The sequence below is a fragment of the Globicephala melas genome, chromosome 19 (genome assembly GCF_963455315.2).
Source record: "Globicephala melas chromosome 19, mGloMel1.2, whole genome shotgun sequence".
NCBI lineage: Eukaryota > Metazoa > Chordata > Mammalia > Artiodactyla > Delphinidae > Globicephala > Globicephala melas.
In genome coordinates this window covers 44,652,297-44,669,801 of record NC_083332.1, presented here as the reverse complement: position 1 = coordinate 44,669,801, position 17,505 = coordinate 44,652,297, and the positions used below count along the sequence as shown (strand labels likewise).

Below are 17,505 nucleotides of genomic sequence, written 5' to 3'. Positions count from 1 at the left end.
CCACTGAAAGCCACTGAAAGAAAGTATACCAAAATGTCAACATTTGGTGTGTTTAGAAAGGGTGGAAATTAAGTATTTAAAATTTTGCTTTCCACTTTTTCTTCCAAATGTTCTTTAATGATCATATAATAATCTATGACCATGTGAAAACAACTGGAAAAAAAAAAAGGGTAAGACTCATCCCACAGCATAGGATTTATAATTTCCAAGATTTGGGTAAAATTTAACAAACAAAAGCAGCAAAGAGGAATCCCAGCAGGCTCCACACAGCCTGGGCCTCTTGGCTTCAACAGGCCCTCCTGGTCACTCCCTCCTTGAAACCCTCTGCTTCTTTGCCCTGGGGCACTGTGTTTCCCCAACTCAGCTCCCATCTCTTCTACTGTGCCTTTCAACCCTTCCACCGTCTACTGACGGCTCAAGCGTGGTTGCCCCAAGACAGATCCCAGTCTTTCCCCAGGTGCCCGTACCCCTGCTGACCTCATCTACTCTTGTAGAGGGATGTAGCTCCCCTCTATATGCCAAGGACTCCCAAATTCATCCCTAGCTCCAAACTCATCTCAAAGTTTCAAGAGTGTACACCAGCCTGCAGACTGGATGTCACCCCATACATGGGGGGCAGGCATGGTGGACATGCCTTCAGAGGAAACTGTCACTGAAGCCCCTCTGAACACACGATGATCGGGCGCAGGGATTGAGTGTGAAGCAGCGATGCCCCAAGGGGTGGTCATGAGAGCATTTCATCATCCACAGTCAGATGTAGAAGAAGGTTCCCGTGAAAGAATCAGAATAAATCATCACCTTGAGCAAGGCCCTCTCTAGGCCATTTGAAAACAAAACCTATGGCTCTGACTCATGGGACTATGAATTATGGTTGTAGCAGTAATCAAGAAAAACAATAAAGTCAAATTTAAAAAACCAGGCCCAGGCTTCCCTGGCCCTTGGAGTGCTCACCCCAGGTCCCTCAAATTCTCTTCCGCCCACCACACACATCTAGCCACCAGTTCAATGCACAGATCCTGGTCTAGCACTGAGATTTGCTAGTCAGTGGTTTCTGGTCTGGACTCCTGACTTTTCCAGGCAGAGTAGAAAGTCTCTAAATACCCTAGTCTTTAATCTGCCAGCAAAAGGAGTGAGGATGAGATCAGGTTGTTAGCCCACTGATGTGGTATGTTAATTTAACGGTACAGTTTCTTTTGAAAATGACCAAAATAACTTAAGTACTAATTCTAAATATACATGCTTATCAATTTCAGCTCTAAGTATATACTCTCACTGGAAAGTAAATTACCTTAAGAGAGACTTTCTAAAATTATTCCATATAATTTCTCTTGCATTCCTAGGTCTGGATTGCTATCCAGTTACCATTCTATTTTGAAAGGCAAAGATGCATGAGATCCCTTTTTAGAAAAACGGTTACATGAAATACTATGCAGCTACCTGATTTTGGAGAAGAGATACTGAGAAGTCACCTCTAGTGAATCATTTAACTTTTCTAATTCACAAACTCTTCTTAATCATGAAAAGAATCATCTCTACTGTAAAACACTGTTATAAAGGGACTCATGTTTCCTTATGTAAAGTGCCTAGTACAGTGTCTGTCTTGAAGCAGGAGCTCAGTAAACAGCAGTTATTCTTCTTCTTCTATCAGTGGTTTTTAGCCTGCCTGCCCCAGCCCATGAACATGATGGATGGGAGTCCCATCCCACTGTTCCCATAAGTGCAGCTCTACCTCCACATCCTTTCTCTTCCTACTCTAGAAACATCAGAAGGCACGTGACTGAAATGGAAGTGATGATAGGAAAAGCCCCCAGAATCTCTGCTTGTTTGTTTTTTCGGTAAATTAGTTCCGAACTTTATTAGTTTATCATCAGTAACAAATAATTGGGGATGCACCAATGTCTCAAAGATAAGTTCCTATTACTTGAGAACCTAGTTTCTCAGAACCAGGCATATCATAACGTTCCTGGGGATCAGAAGCCCTAACATCCCCCCTCATCACGTGAGACCTGGGGGTCTGTCTCCTTGCCCCAACCAGACTCTCAAGCCACTGGATATCTAGGGCCACATTTTCTTACTCCCCTAAACCTTGTCCTCTCCCCTAAGCCATGGTTCCTTGCCTTTAACTGACAGTTAATACATGTTTCATGAATAAACGCATCTGAAATCTGGCCCCACTTTTGCACATCCCAGCACTGGGACTGCCAAATGTGTGTTATGAGCCAAAATCAGGTCAGGTGACCTGGCTTTCAGCAATAGTGGCACAGAAGACAAATGATTAAATAATGCATGTCTATCCACTTGACACGACATGCTGCAGCCATTGGAAATGATGCTCTCGAAGACTTAAAGGCCACAGAGACTCACCTAACATTAATTGAATAAACAGACCATAAAGAGAATGTCCAGGTCCAGCCATCACACACATGGGCCCAGATCGAAGGAGAAAACCTAACAGAATTTGTTGCTATGAGAGGGGCACGATTCCACATGAAGTATTTCCAAATTCTCTTCTGTGGTGTTTGGTTTTCACAATGAACAGTGGCGGGGGTGAGGGGAAAAGGCCTCCAAGATTGGAAATTAGCCCAGGGCTTCCAAAGGCATGTGGCCAAACTCAGTGTATGAACTCAAAATGAAAGCTGAGGAGCTGGACCGGGAAAAGGATGGGTAAGCCACAGTCCATTCAGGAATGAAATGTAGACTTGACCCAAAATAGCTGTCACGCTCAGCCTCAGAGTCTGAATTAACCCTCCTCTTAGCTTATTGACATCTATGAAATTGATTCTTGCCACAGAATCACAGCCCGTGGCCCTGGCACTGCTGTCAGTAAATGGCGGGACTAGGGAGGGAGTAGACAGTATCTACCCCAAATATTCGCCGAGGGGCACCGTAATGGGCTTTGCTGAGGCTTACGTGTTCTCTCTGGAAAATGTTCCTGTGTGTTCCCTGGGAAGAAAAAGAAAGGGAGAGAGGCAAAAGGGACAGGCGGGAGGCGGGTGTTATGTTGGTGGGGGAGCTGGCAGGGAGGGTGGGAGGGCAACTTCTGCTGCTGTCGAGTCAAAGCTGACCTTGCATGTTGCCTCCTCTTACACTCACACTGGAGACCTGGCCCTACTTTAAGTGCCTTTCCTCTCTGCAGACCCAGAATTTACTCCCTTAAGATGGGACCCACTGCTTGCTCCAGGAAGAGTTTCCTCCCTTGGTCCTCAAGTTCTTTATTTGGAAAAGAACAGGGAAGGGCACAGCCCAAGGGGCTGGTAGAGACTCATTGCTCACAAGGATAACTAGGACAGGCCTGTGTCAGCCTTGGGCTACACAGCCCCACTCATCCCCAACTGAGCTGCAATTGATCACGCGACACTGCAGGCCAGGAAGGAAGGGCCCATCACATGTGCCCCAAGCTCCTTTCTCCTAACCCAAGCTCTTGCTGAGAGCAGAAGCAACCATTCTCCTGGAATCTATGTTGTAGCCTTGAGGCCCAGTAGCCCCCAACCCACTCAGAGCCTTCCCAGGAAATCCAGCCCAGCACCAAGGTTGCCAGGGCAGAGTTCCCTGGCCCCTGAAAACAGAGGCTTGCTGAGTTTTTCAGAACCCCCGTGCTGCAGCACAGAGCACTAACCTGCCCACATGCAGCTCTGATTGGTACCTGGCTCTGGCAGCCCCTATTACACTGACCCTCACAGCAAAAGCACAGGGTCTGGCAGGCAGATTGATTGGACTGAGCCTCAATATCCAGCAGGAAAGCGGACAGTCCTTTGCTTTATCACATTGGAGCCCAGATCACCAGTAACGCAGCCCTCAGCTTCCTTACAACCTACCCTCAGGGTACCTGGTGCACCACGACCAACTCCAGATCCATAACCCTGCAGTACCTAGACCCTCACCCATGTCTGCTTTGTCTGTGGCATCTAATGTGCAGCCATCAGAGAGGGATCACCTCCCATGGGGCAGCCAGTTTGGTCATATCACTGAGACTCCCCAGGCTGGGGCAGGCTGACATGCTCTGGCCACAGTCATCGCTGACCACTGGGATTTTTGACATAACTGTAGTTCCCAGGATCAAGAACCTGACTGATCATGGCCTCCTCTGGGCTATCTGTACACAGCACTGTGGCCACCTATATCCTTGCCTGACCCTCTCCAGCCCCTACTCCAGGCTCAGGTGCAAACGGAGGGCTCTAGGATGTGGGTACCTCAGAGAGGTCTTGCAAACTACCCAAGTGCACCCTTTCTTCTCCTTCCATAATCAGAACAGAAAAGGATTTAGAGTTCCCAAGTCTCAGCATCACTTCCTGGGAAGGCCTTTTTCTCCCTGTGACTAGTTCTGCTATCAACCTCCTGCCCTTTTTAGTCCAGACTCAAGGCAGTATGAGGACAAAGGGTAAATCCATCCCAGCCCTTGAAAGCCCAAGGCAAGGATGCCTCTCTGGAGCAAGTTGCCTAGGCCCATCTGTTGTTGCACCTGCTCTCCCCAAATCTGCAGGGTGCGGTGAGAGTGGGCTAAGGGGCACATTCAGTTTGCAAACCAGAGGCAGAGTGGCTGAGGCAGCCCATGTGGCTGTCCTGTTCAGAGTGTTGCCTCTGATGCCCCCGTCAGGGATCTGTCCTGAGCCTTTCTGATCAGAGGCAGTTTATTGCCCTCGGCTTCCTAATATCTTTTTCCATGGCCAAATCTTCTCAGGCGACGCTCACAGAAGCAAAGGGCCTTTGAGCTAGAAAATCACAGGCCGTTAGCCGCTGTAAGTGGAGCCAAGTCTCCACAGTGATGTTTATTTTCCAGCTCCCAGGATGAGACACAGGCTGCTTGGATGCTCCAAAGCAAAGGAAAAGGATGTGGACACAAGTTCACAGGAAGTCTAGGGCACCCGGCAGAGGGACTTCAGGAAGGTGCTTCCCTTTGGGGCAGAGCCATTAGCTGACATTGAGAAGTCTTCTTTCCTTCACATTTATGGGGCTTTAGCTCAGAGAACAAGGGACTGGGTCCTCGGATGAACCCATCTTGTACCTGCCTCTGCTTTCCAAGCCTCTCCTCTCCCTTCTGCCTGCCCACTCCCTCCCTCCCTCCCTCCTTTCTCTGATTTAATGTCTCAGCTCCCACATCTAGAGGTGCCTGCAGAGGCCTCACCCACTGAAGCCCGAGCTCACAGTGCATCAGCTTGGGCCCCAGTCATTTTCAATTCCCTGTCCTGTTCCTATGACCCAAATGCAACAGCTGCACAGATTCTGATCCAGCATCATCCTGTTGGTTTCTGCCCACAGCCCTAGGTACACTTTTAGTCCAGCACAGTAGCCACTAGCTATTTAAATTAACTTAAATTAAACCTTCAGTTTCTCAGCCACACTAGCTACTTTTCAAGTTCCCTATAGCCACATGTGGCTAGTGGCTACCGTAGTGGATAGCCCAGATACAGAACATTTCCATCATCACAGAAAGTTCTACTGGACAGGGCTGCCCAGGGCCTCAAGATATTTTAGGGGCCTGAATCTTTCACTGAATGCTTTCACAACTTTTCCCAGCTCTTCCCTGCCATCTGCAAGTTTGATGACCACAGAGAAGTAGGAAGACCATCTGTATTGGAATCAGACAGACCCGAGTTTAAACCTCTGAAACTTGGGAGCTGAATTACCCTCAGTATCTATGAAATGGGAATAATCATATCAACCTAAGCAGATTGATGGGAGGATTAAATGAACACATTTAAAGCACCTGGCAGAGAGAAGCAGTCCATAAATGTAGTTACTGTTGTTATTAATAAAGTGTCGAACAGCACAGGGCTGAGGCCTGAGTCTGTCTGGTGGATTTAAACGCACGCACACAGCCAGGCCTGGGAAGTGTGCGGGGTGACAGGAACAGTCACGAGGAGTGGAGATCTGTCTCTCGGGGATATTTCTACGTTAGGTGCTATTTGTTCACCGTATTGATTTTAAATCAATTGTTAAGAGCTTTTCATTGTTTCACAGTTTTCTGAAACCTGTCTCTCCTTCAGATATTCAGTAGCTATCACTGGAAACTCCCATCAGTCTTACTTCTGTAAGAGCCCAACAGTCATAGTGAGCTGCTGGGGGTCAACTCAAGGTGGCCGTGGGGGACCTGGAGGAACTTCTTGGTCTCGTCATGAACTGCTTATCAGTGTGACCTTGGCCAGCCAGCCCACCACTCTTTTTTTTTCTTCCAGTGCCCCATCCCCATGGTAAATGGGGTTGTCAGAGACCAAATGAGGTTATTGAATCAACATTCATTTTGTTGTGGGTGTACCTGTATCAAGGTACCCCTGGAAGCTGGTTCTGCATGAAACCTTAGTAGACACTCAGCAAACATGTTGACTGGATGGCTGATCATAGAAAGATCCTGTTTAGAACCATGCTATGCACTTTGCAAAAATGGGGCAGGATTATTAATAGTGTAATAGATAAGATAGTCTAAAATAGAGTCTATTTTATTTTTACCTTTGTTCTACTCTCTGAAGTTTATCTTCCTTGAAAAAAATCCGGTCCATGATCAGATGGACCGCTCCCCACTCCTTTTTTGGTCAAACCACTCCCTCAGTGCTCCCCTGGGCACCCCCGAATACCAGGCTCTGTGCTGAGGGTATGTCATCCACCTCAAGGAAACACATGTGATTGGCTTCTTTGCAGCGTAAGACAACAGAGCAGGGCTGGCCGACCCAGGTGCTGTTCCTTCTGGGTTGAATACATTGCCCTCTCTCAGCAGGGCTGCTTGTTCTCCAAACCCCCACCACTCAGCACTAGCTGAGGTTGGGCCTAGCCTAGAGGTTCACCCAACCTCATCTTCTCACAACTCCAACAATACAAAAAGCTAACTATTTGCTGCTTCCCAGGGGGCTTCCATCTTCCTGCCTCTGTCCTCCTAGCCTCCTGGTTTTTGTTATTCCTTCTTCCCAGCCTAGATCCGCTCCAGTGGCCAGAAGAGCCCTAAGGCCTCTGGCTCCCTAAGGGCCACTCCTTGTCCTCATGAGTTTGCCTCCTGCTTCTGCCACCTGCCCCAGGATCCAAAGACTCTCTTGGAGAGATGAGGAAGCTGGGTCCCTTCCCTCCCCACTGGGGGAAGCCCAGCCACTGACACTTATGGAGTCTTATGAACCTTCTGGCTGGAGGAGACCCTCTTGCCATGCAGGGCTCCTGCCCACGCTACCTGCCCAAGCAACCTACTTCTTTCCAATAGGGGACGTTCTCCCTCATCAGTTCCAGCCTTGACTGCATGGGGCACCTCTAGGGACATCCATGAGGTTAACTTTATATTCCACGTGCTAAGAATTGACAACCAAGGGTCTGAAGCCAGAGGTTCTGATTCTGGCCCTTCTAAGCACATTGTCGGATGATTGAGGGGGGTGTGCCATAATGGACATCATTCCATTGGTTGAGGCCCAGGCCTCTCTTCCACACCATCTTGTGAGATTTCTGCACCTTTTTTTTGGGACTATTTCTTTAAGGATTTCTTCTGGTTTACAGTAGTGTCATCAGGGCCACAGCTTTGCAGGAGAACCACACAGCACCTATTGAGCATTCTGGTGACTGGCACCGTGCTAAAACATTCTGTAAGGATTTTCTCATTTCTTCCTCTCAACCATCTTATAGATGAGAGAACTGGGGTTCAGAAGTGAAGTTACTTTACCCGTCATGGTGGACTCAGGTCCAACCTAACTTCCATGATGTCACATACCACCAATGCTCTACACAAAGTGCCCAGGAGTCACAAGGGTCTCCAGAGATGCTTACTCCCCTACAGCCCCCATGACACCATGTGGAGGGGTGAGTGAAGTGGGCAGTAGAACAGGGTTGATGCCCTGGGGGAAGGCTCAGCATTCAAAGGCCCGAGATAGCATCTGTAGGACAATTATATTCTGTCATGTACACACAGGGTCTCTCTAGTGGTGTAAGGACATGGCAGTACTCCTGGCCAAAGAGAGGAATCAGAAGAGACAGTCATCCCAATGGCCAGGACAGGGATGGCTGTGATCACCCCCTGGCTCTGGGCACCAACCTGCCATACTTCTGTACGTGCTGGCCCAACATCCCCCCACCCCCTCAAACCCACACCCGAAACCCTGAAGGGCGCAGCTGGGGCTCTGCAGGTGTTTCCTATGATGAAGCAAAGGGAAGGGCTAGTGACGAAGGCAACACCTGAGGAAGATGGAACCAGATCCTCTGGCTTTGTGCAGGGAGGGCCTGCCTGAGCAGGAGACCTCCCCAGCTCCAGTCCCTGGTCACCTCGACCTCTTACCCTCACGCTTTTGGCCACGTCTACCCCAGTGTGGGCTGCCCAGCCCCTACCGAGGCCTCCAGATGGTCCCTCCTCCCAATGCTGCTCTGCTGAATGGCAGCCCCCACTCAGGCACTGCTGGGCTCCACAGCCACCCACATCAGCCTCCATGACTTGCTTCACCTGTGTCAGCCTGTTCCTCCATGCTCAGAGCTACCCACAGAGCCTGGAATAGCACCAAGCTTAGGAAATACTTGTTAGTAGGTAAACAGTGGGGTGGGCCAAGGCCCCTTGTCCAGGCCTGAAGCAGAGGTCAGCATGCAGGGATAAGACCCCCAGGTACAAAGGCCCATCCCAGTTTGCTGTTAGCTCCCTGTGGTATGTCAGGAAAAGTCTCGAGCCTCGCTGAGCACGGTCACAGAACAGGGGTGAACACGATGATATTTGAGCTCCCTTCTGTGTCATAAAGGAGGCCAGAAAAGCTCAGTCAAAATCCTGCCTCTGACAACAAACTTGAACTAACCATGTCACCTCTCTGAGCCTCAGTTTGCTCAACTGCAAAATGGGACGATACCAGTTCCAGCCTCAGAGGTTGGGAGGATCAGTGAGCTCATAACCTTGAAAATGAACACAAAGCCCCCCAGGACTGTATGAATGTGAACGATCGTAAGGAAAGTCGTGTAAGCCAGGGCGGGTCTGTGTATATGTACAATGGTTAAAGAAACTATTCCTTGTCAAGGAAAATCTGACACTTTAAGCTAAAAAGGGGGTACTTCCCTGGCAGACCAATGGTTAAGACTCTGCGCTTCAAATGCAGAGGACACGGGTTTGATCCCTGGTCAGGGAACTAAGATCACACATGCCATGCAGCGTGGCCAAAAAAAAAGGAAGAATAAGCTGAAAAGGAGCCTCGGTGCGGCTCAGCCCAGGTGCTCCCAGCTCCGCCTCCCTGTCTATGGCAGATTCGCCCACAGGATGCAGCGATGCACCCTCTGTTCCCTGGAGGTTAAACTGAGGAGAAGCAATCTGCATTCATCTCAGATCTGTGCCTCAGGAGGACGTTCCCTCCCCTTTCTCCCCAGATCGTCATCGTTGTCCAACTACAACAGAAACCCTCAGCAGGAGGCAGAATTCCTTCCCACCCCTTCTCCCCTCACCAGGTCCCTCAGGCCGCTGGGGCTCCTACTTTTGTGACAACAGCGAAATTCTTGTTTTCCTCTTCGAGCACTTTCCTATCCTCTGCCTCCCACATTCTTCCAGCCCCTTTCCAGGGGGCTTATCCCTCTGTCTTGCTCAGGTCACAGCTTAAACGAGGGCTGCACCCTGCATCTGCGGCTTCCCCAGTTCTGGACGAGGAAAGAGGTTGGTTCTGATTTTGTGAGGGCCTGGGCAGAATCAAGACAAATCTCTTCTCTCGCCCAGAATAAATTATACCTCCTACTGAGAATTTCTGATGTAGTTGGACGATGCTGAGGAATTTATTAGCTTACAGTTTTGGAAGTCAGAAGCCCGAAATCAGTTTCACTGGGCTCAAATCAGTGTCAGCAGTCTGGCGTTCCTTCTGGAAGCTCTAGGGGAGAATCCATTTCCTTGTTTTTTTCTAACTTCTAGAGGCTGCCTGTATTCCTTGGCTTTTAGCGCCTTCCTCCCTCTTTAAAGCACATTGCTTCTGCTTCTATGGGCAAATCCCCTTCTACCTTTGGCGTTCTTGCCTCCTCTTATAAGGACCGTTGTAATTATTACACTGGGCCCACCTGGATAATGCAGAACACTCTCCCCACCTGAAAATCCTTAACTTAATCACATCTGCAGAGTTCCTTTTGCCACATAAAGTAACATATTCACAGGTTTCAGGGATTAGGGCATGGACACCTTTCAGGGGCCACCATTCAGCCCATGCAGGCAGGTCACTTAACCCCTGAGCCTTGGTTTCATCAGCCAAGTGGGGAACAAATGCCCACCCCCCAGACTCCCGTGGGTCAACTCAGTGGTGGCCTGGCATATCCATGGCCCAGGAATGGAGGCTGAGCTCTCAGTGTCAGGCCTTATTCCCAGCCAACCCAGAAAGGATGGTTCCTGGGAGATGGAAGGGGAGAGTGAGGGGTTTGGGTTTGGTCATTCCCTCTGACGGAGCTTCTCCGGGGAAGCTGGGAGAGCCCGTCTGCACTAACATTGCCAAGTCGGTCACAAGTTTACTGGCCCAGTGCTGGACCCAGAGGGCATAACTGCCCAGCAGAGTGGATCCGATAGCCGGGAGGGTCGTCTAGGGCTCCTCCTTCTCTCTCACGCCGCCTCCAGGTAGGCAGCAAGTCCTGTCAATCTCCTCTAAACATCGCTCAGGCTCCTTCTCTTCACCCCACTGCCACAGCCAGCAGGAGCCCCGTCCGCGCTCCCCTGACTCCTTGCCTCCTCCTGGCCCCACTGCCTCAGGCCTCCCCATCCCGCACCCCACACGCGCATCTCCCTGAAGCATCATCCCAGACCATGACCCTCCCTTTTGTGGTCCCCCCATATCCTTGGGTGGAAGCCCAAGCTCTTTACCCTGAGTTACGCGGTCTCTTTCCACCTCCCTGCAAGCTCTGGGACATCAGAGCCGCAGCAAGCAAGTGGCAGATGTGTGAGGGCAGACCTGGGAATGGAGGCGAAGCAGATGAGGGATAGAGGATGGGGGATACTGTGCAGATGGTGTAGCAGGGACCAGCCTGACCCCAAAGGCCCACATACAGGTACAGTAGGCTTTGCTACACTGGCAGGTGCAGGCCGTGAGCTACATCAGCTGCTATTTAACCTAGGTGGGCCAGTGGGTGGGCACCAGGTAAGGCCCAGCCATGCAGCTGCTGGCCTGGAACTAACTCAAGTGTGAAATGGCTCCTGAGTGCTGCTTATTATTCTGAAGTCTGGAAGAACAAGTAGGAAGTCTTTTCTCTGCAAATGATTTTGGCCAAACTCCAGGGATGAGGAATGCCCATTGGGGCCTGGCCGGGCTGAAGGCCATGGCTTACTGGGGGAGTGATTTGGTTTCTTTCTGCATCAGCTAAAGACATGTAAACTGAATCCAGGGCCCCCACGTACCTGAGCCACAACCATGAAGCTTAATTAATGCTTGCAAAGTACTCCGAGGCCCCGGATGAGAGGCCTCCCGTGGACACAGAATATCCTTATTAATCACTGCTGCGGCGCCAAGTGGGCTGGCCTGTGGGGCAGTTGCCTCCACGCACAGAACAATGGATGCAGTGGAGCAGTTAAATTGTGATTTTGAAGAGCGGTCCTGATCAGCTGGCCCAAAAGCAGCTCAGCTGGGGCAGGCAGGCCTGTGTGCGAGACACTTAACTCACCTAGCCGTTATCTCCGTGCATTAAGTAGAGGTGGTAGAACCTTCCACCTGGCTGGGCAGGGATAAAAGGGATAAGGGTGAAGTGCCGCTTATCATCCCAGGTAAGCAGGCTGTACAGCTTTGCAAGGGCTAGACAGGCTCCATATCAGGCTGGGTATCTTTGGGCAAGTCCGTCAACCTCTCTGAGCCTCAGTTTCCTCATCCGTAAAGAGTGATAATAATAATATCTTCTCCCTTATAGGATTGTGAGATTCAAATGACACAGTACATGAAAAGGCCTTGGCCTACAGCAATGATATCAATAAAATAATAATAATAATAGCAATAGCTGGTAAGGATGCTACCATGTGCCAGGCACCCATCTAAACACATCCCATAATTAGCTTCTCTGAGTCCCAATTTACAGATGAGGGAGCCTGGCACAAAGAAGTCAAGTGACCTCCAGTTTCCCATACTCAGTGAGAGGTGGAGCCGGGATTTGGGCCCAGGCAGTCTGGCTCCAAAATCTGTTCTCTCCCCGACTCTCTGATGCTGCCTTTATCATTATTGTCATTATACTTACGTTAGGAATAAGGCTGAGTACTTCATCATCATCATCCCATGGGGTAAATGCACGAGCCAGTGCTTGGAAACCGGACCCGGAGGCATCCGCTATGTGGAGCATGAGGGAAGGGTCCCTGGTCGTCTCTGACCCTCTATCTTACATAGGAAGGGAAGAAACTTATTGTTATTGAGATGGAGGTGAAGTACATGGATTTTCTCAACTCGTCAAAATTCTGGAGGTGCAAGGAAATGTGTAGATAACAGTTTTTAAGGAGAAAAGTCAATAGATGCTGAAAGAGACTGAAAATGCAACCCTGCCCCGCCTCCTTCCTCAGGCCATGCACTGAGGGGAACATTGTCCCCACAGGGGATAGACAAGGGGCTGCCTGTGGGTGATAGAGTAGGAGGTCCCTGGTCCCCCAGGCATCGACTGTCCCTCTTGCATTGGTTGATACCAGAAATGAAGGCTTCTGAGGCCTGACGAAGTCCTGAGGCCGGTTCATGTGCTCAACCCATGTCCCAGAACTTCAGCTGGCCCAGCAGCGGGACCCTGGCTCAGGGCTGTCAACCCCGAGCCTCTCCCTGTCTCACTGGTGGCCATAGCGGCTCTGTGAAGCTTCCTCCCAGACTCACCTGGCCCCTCCCAAGCCAGCCTCAGGGGTGTGGCCTAGTATACCTCGCCCCTCCAAGAGTAAATTCCCAGCCAGGTACTTGCTGGGCCCTAGCCTCCCCCAACTTCTTCGCTCCTCTCCCCTGTCCTGAGGCCCACTCCTACAAATAGACCAACCAGTGCCTCCTCTGTGCTTACCCCCTCTCCATCCTGCCCTTGAGCCCCCCTGTCAGCATCGTGTCCTCATGCCATCCCCGTGTCCTCCCAAAGAGATGCACCCAGGAGGCCTGTTCTAGATCTGCCTACAGATGATTCCTGCTCCAGACCCCTCATCTCCAAGAAAAACCAGCAACTCCAGTTTCACACCCATTTTTGGATGAGCTCCAGGCCAAGGTTCAGGCCCGTGTGGCATTTACGAGGGGACAGAGCCAGGTACCTGTTGACTTTAGGAACAAATAAAAGATAGATTTTCCTAAGCCACCACCCTCTTGAAATGGGCTTTTCTGTTCTAATACGGGTTCCAAACTGGTTTGCAAGGTGACATGTGACATATGGGATGCTAGGACAGACTACAAAATGCGTGGGATCCTCCTAAGCTGGCTGGAGGGGGATGTGATGCCGACATGGATTTATTCTTTGCCTTTTCCACTTGCCTTTTGGGGAACATGTCCCTGCAGGAAAGTGAGTCTCTCACCCGAGGAAAGATCTCAGCTTTAAAAAATTTAGTGCACTTCTTTTTATATCAGATGGTTATATTTAAAGTATTCAAAGGCCTAGATTTACATCATCTTGGTTAAATTACTCATCACATATCTCTCATCTACAACCTTTTTTTCATTTTCTGAAGGCTCAGTTTACATTAAGAATTTTACTTTCAGTTTTTCTCCAGCCAAGTATGTGCTCGTTTATATCATGAATTTTTTTTTTTTTTTTGCGGTACACAGGCCTCTCACTGCTATGGCCTCGCCCGTTGCGGAGCACAGCCTCCGGACGCGCAGGCTCAGCGGCCATGGCTCACGGGCCCAGCCACTCCGCGGCACGTGGGATCTTCCCGTACCGGGGCACGAACCCGTGTCCCCTGCATCGGAAGGCGGACTCTCAACCACTGCGCTACCAGGGAAGCCCCTATCATGAATGTTTTAATTGCGTGTCCACCTGCCTGGATTAACAATCCGTGAACACCTCCACTGCCCCTGCTGCTGGTCCACACAGTCTGCTGGGAGCCGTGGATGCCTGGGTGGCCGTCCTTCTCCCACGAGAAAGTGAAACCCAAGGGCCCCAAAATGCCTCTTGGCTAATAGGCAGCATGTGACAGGGAGGAAGGAGGGAGATCAGACCACCTGATAGGGCAGGTTCATGAGAGCAACACAATTTCATTTAAAAATTGTTATTAACATCTTCCATTGATTGAGCACTTGATGTGTATCAGCCATGTGTTTACTGTATGTATCTTCAAAATAATCCTGTGATGCAGGCATCAGGCCCACTCCCTGGCTGAAGAAACTACAGTTCAGAGAAATTGTGACTTGGCAAATGTCCCAGCTGGTAACCAGCAGCCAGGTCTGTCTGACAACACAGCCCTAACACTGTATGTATGTGTTTTCTCATTAATACCTCATCTCGTTCCAAACAGACTTTGAGGCAGCTCAGAGGGAGCTGTGTGATACAGCAAAGCAACACAAATAACAGTAGTGAGGAAGGTGTGTTAAGGGAACTCAGAAGACACCAGGGTGTCTTGCAACACGGACTGAGCTCCAAGCTTCCTAGCAGCCAAAGCAAAGAAAGCCTGAGCTCTTCCCCAATTGTTGGTATAGGTAGCATAAACACAAATCAAACACAGGCCAAGGTCCCGAAGAAGCACAATTTTTCCTAAGTTCTAGTCCAAAAACAAATATCTCCCAAGTAACCCTTAGGAAGACTTGAGTGTAACAGTAGAACAATTGAAACATCTCAGCAGCCCCGGCACAGCATGGCCAGGCAGGATAGCTCTGGATTGGGAGTTTGAGGGGGTTGAGGGGTGCTGGGTCAGCCCTGCCTCTCTCTGAGCTCAGCCATGGCAGCTGTCTTAGCTTGGTTTCCCCGAGTTGTGTGCAGACTTGACGGTGAGTGCAAGGAAGTGACGAAGGCAGGATTGGGAAGAGGAAGAAACTGAGCCAGACTGTGGTTGCACCTGAGGCCTTAGCAGTTCTGCAGGGAACTCAGGAGCTGAGATGGCCCCTCAGAGTTGTCCCGAACGGAGGCCAAGGGGCCTGGCCTTGGTGATTCCTCCCCAGGCCAACCTCTGGGAAAGGGCTTAACCTTGAGTGAGGCAGTTCACCTCTGCCAAGGGCAATTCCAGGAAGGGATGCAGCTGCGAGATAGTCCCAGCATCTAGAGGATAGATGTGCCAGCCCTGAAGACAAGGTCTAGGCAGACACCACAGCAGCCACTACAAAGAGCCCTTGGGTATGGCATTTGTTTGTTTGGTTTTTTTTTTCTTCTCTTTGGCCGCGCTGTGCAGCATGTGGGATCTTACCCCGACCAGGGATCAAACCCCATGCCTCCTGCAGTGGGAACGTGGAGTCTTAACCACTGGACTGCCAGGGAAGTCCGGGTACAGTATTTGTGACTGAGTGCCCCAGAAATCTGTAGGGAGCTCTCCAGCCATGGAGCTCTTAGGGGGACTGACACATCCTCCAAGGACACAGGCCTCCTGCCTGGACTTGGACAAAGCAGGCCCTTGGACCAGCCAAGATGCCCCTGGAATACAGCATTGCCTGTGCTCTGACACACCAAGTGCTGAAGCCCTAAGGGCTGCTCTGGTTAGCATGGGGAGTAATAACTTCAGCCTGGAAACTGCTAAACACCCACCGAAGGCACACCTACCTACACACACACAACTTCAGAAATAAAAGATCCACCAAGCGCCGGGCTTTAGCAGTATTACTGCTTCCTGGTGAACTTGCCAAGGTAAACTGTTTGCTAGGCATACAAGGAGGAGGCAGAGTGAGGGGACGAGTTGGGTGACGCCTATAAGAGGAAACTGCCAGGCTTAGGGGAAGACGACAATGGTCTTAGACTTGCAGTTTGTTGGTGACGTGCTGCAGGAGGGATTGGGAGCACGTCCTGCTGGGGCGGCTGCAATGACTTGGGGAGGGAACAGTGGGGTGGGAGTGTAGACCTGGGACAGCTCAGGGTCTGAGGCCCCAGGGATGGGGAGATGGGAAGGGGCTGGCAGGGGACAAGGGAGAGATGCGGGAGGGGAGGAGTGAGACACAGCAAAAGGAAAGGGTCCAGCTCTGAGCCATGCCCCGTGACAGTTTTCATTCACAGCAAGGAGTCCTCTCTGACCGGGGCCCAGCAGGCAGCAACTGGCACCTGCCTGATCACTAGACACAGAGGTGACAGCAACCTGTAACTTTTCTTATTGGAGGTCTGCTCTCAGAGCCTCATGGAAGGCAGAATCCACAGCTCCATTCAGATTCCATTTGGTTCTTTCTGCCTGGCCTCACCTAGCTGCCCTTCAGCGCAGATGTTGTTGGCTTGTAGCTAATTCAATGAACTCTTTAAATAGCCACGCTAATGGATCACCAATCACTTCAGAACTTTAATACTAAATCAAGCTGTTGGACACGTCTGGGGGCAAAGCTGCTGTATCCAAGCCCAAAACAGCCCTTTCTCTTTTACTTTGCAAAGCAGAGCATGTCACATTAAATACCTAATGGTCTAAGACAGGTCTCTTGTGACCTGAAAAAAAAGCTGAAGAGGTAGACTCTCTCCAAGAGCCCACAAATTATGTATGTAATTTGTAGATCTTTTAAAATTAGGCACTTCATTTGAAGAGCATAAAGGATAGTAAAATAGAACCTCATGTTAACGTTTAAAATAAGTGTTTGCTGTAAGTATTTTTAAAGTCAAGATTAAAATAACATAAACACAGTAGCCCTGGTTTCACTTTTATCTAAATTAAAAAGATCCTGTCAGGGAGAAAATGTAAGATGTGGGATAAAGTTTCCACAGACAGATCTCCTGGAAACTCCCAAGAAGCCCACTTTGAACCTTCTATCCAGGAAAACAGACCATCTGCAGAGCTGGCTGAAACCACAGCATGAACCTCGGCATTGCTGGTTGGGCTAAATGCCTCTGTCACCCACAGGTTAACCCAGCCAGGAGTCCAGTCTCTCAGGCAACGCTCCCCATGGCCCTGACCCCTGTAGCCTCTTGTCTCCGGGTCCCCCTGACTCCACATTCTCCCTGTCACCCCTCTGTCCACTCCTTAGGCTTCTCCATGGAATCTGTTTCCTGAAGCTCGAATGCCCGTCATTCCTGGAGCTTGTCCTGGCCCTCTCTGGGCCTCACCCTACACTCTCCCTGTGGGATCTCGTCCGCTCTTTGGCTTCAGTTACCGGCCACCCGTGTGCTGGCCTCATACACTTTTCTACCTCTGGCTTGACTTTCTCTCTAACTGCGCACTTTTATGTCCTACAGCACCTCAGTCCACCTGGATGTCGCTCAGGCACCTCAGTTTCTACCTGCCCAACTCTGACTCACCACCGACACCCACATGCATACCATCCCTCCCATCTCATAATGAGTCCCCACATCTCATACTGAGCCCTCACATCTACCCAAGTGCCCAGGCCTCCTCCCAGGCCCACCTGTCCCTTGCCCTCCATGTCACACCAGCCCACCAGCTCTCCAGATTCATCATCTGTGCTTCCCCGCCACCATGTCCCTAGGTGACCAAGGCAACCGGGCCCTGCTGCCTCTGAGCCCTTCCCCTCCCACAGCGCAGCCCGTGTGACCTTTGTAGGACACAAA

At 50.4% G+C, this 17,505-nt stretch overlaps 2 protein-coding genes across 5 annotated transcripts in view; one reads left to right on the top strand and one right to left on the bottom strand.

The window, feature by feature from the left end:
- Positions 1–17,505, top strand: part of SMPD3 (sphingomyelin phosphodiesterase 3) — an 82,110-nt gene that overhangs the window by 14,734 nt on the left and 49,871 nt on the right. The window lies entirely within an intron of this gene.
- Positions 1–17,505, bottom strand: part of ZFP90 (ZFP90 zinc finger protein) — a 152,896-nt gene that overhangs the window by 116,006 nt on the left and 19,385 nt on the right. For both annotated transcript variants that reach the window (XM_070044316.1, XM_060289524.1), the window contains exon 4: positions 12,115–12,251. The gene's annotated coding sequence lies outside the window, so the exon portion shown is untranslated. The remainder of the gene's footprint in view (positions 1–12,114; positions 12,252–17,505) is intronic.